General features: G+C 51.3%; 1 pseudogene; it reads right to left on the minus strand.

Annotated features, from left to right (window-relative positions):
* Positions 1 to 55: 55 nt before the first annotated feature.
* Positions 56 to 937, minus strand: LOC107125316 (annotated as a pseudogene).
* Between the last annotated feature and the right edge of the window lie 24 nt (positions 938 to 961).

Genomic DNA, 961 nt, shown 5'->3' on the forward strand with positions numbered 1-961 from the left:
AAATAAATAAAATAATCAATAAGCCTAGCAAATAAAGTCGACTTACACACCCTACCTTGGGCATCGGGAACTTACAGCCCCCTGCGCAGTAGTACGCATCAAAGGATTTTGGAGAGATGACCCATTCATTCCAGCCGATATCAGCAAAGTCCACCTTCATGTATCTTCTAGAACAAACGGTCGGTTCACTCCACTGCTTTTGTTGGGCTTCCTTCATCGTCTTCTCATCGAAATTTAGTACCCGAGACTTAGGGAGCGTCTCGGCATCTTCCTGCCCTTTCCTCTTCCGGTCTCCGTGCGAGGCTTTTGATTGGAGGGACTTGTATGCCCTCTTCCATAAGTCCTGTTTGCTAGGCTTGTTCCTGTTCTCCACCGTCCCTGGCAATTCATTGCTCTGGACAGGGAAGGATGGGTGTGCACCCCTCTTCGTACGGCTGCTTCTAGAAGAGTTGAGCAAAAGACTCTCGGCGGAAGGGAATGGGTCGTACCGCAGGAGCGAAAGGGCCAGACTGTTGGCCTCTGATATGGCTAAGTCATTGGCGTAAACGAGGATATACGGCCAGTGGGAGGCAGGTTCTTCAGAGACGCCACTGCGGTACTTCTTCCCAGAGTCAAGTTCAGCGCACAGGAGAAGCCCACCGAATCGCCTCGATCGTCGGATGATGTGTGAGATGTCCTTCTGCGACCAGGCCTCCTGCCGGTGAGGAGACACATCAACGTTCTCTTTGAGTTGCTCATAGGCCAGGTTCTCTCCAAAGCTGTGGAAGACCACGTTGAGCCACGACACCGGGGGCAAGTGAAGAAGGTGGCAAGCAGAGTTCTCTGAGCATCTGCAAAGTGACTTGTGATGCCGGCTGCATTTTTCAGATGAGAAGTGGAAGGTGGCAGCCAGGATCAACTCCGAATCCTGCAGAGATGTCAAGTTGAAGCAGTACATGTGTTTCTGAGCCACAATTTCTGT

Source organism: Gekko japonicus, unplaced genomic scaffold (genome assembly GCF_001447785.1).
Source record: "Gekko japonicus isolate JY-2015 unplaced genomic scaffold, Gekko_japonicus_V1.1 scaffold39709, whole genome shotgun sequence".
In the NCBI taxonomy this organism is placed as follows: domain Eukaryota; kingdom Metazoa; phylum Chordata; class Lepidosauria; order Squamata; family Gekkonidae; genus Gekko; species Gekko japonicus.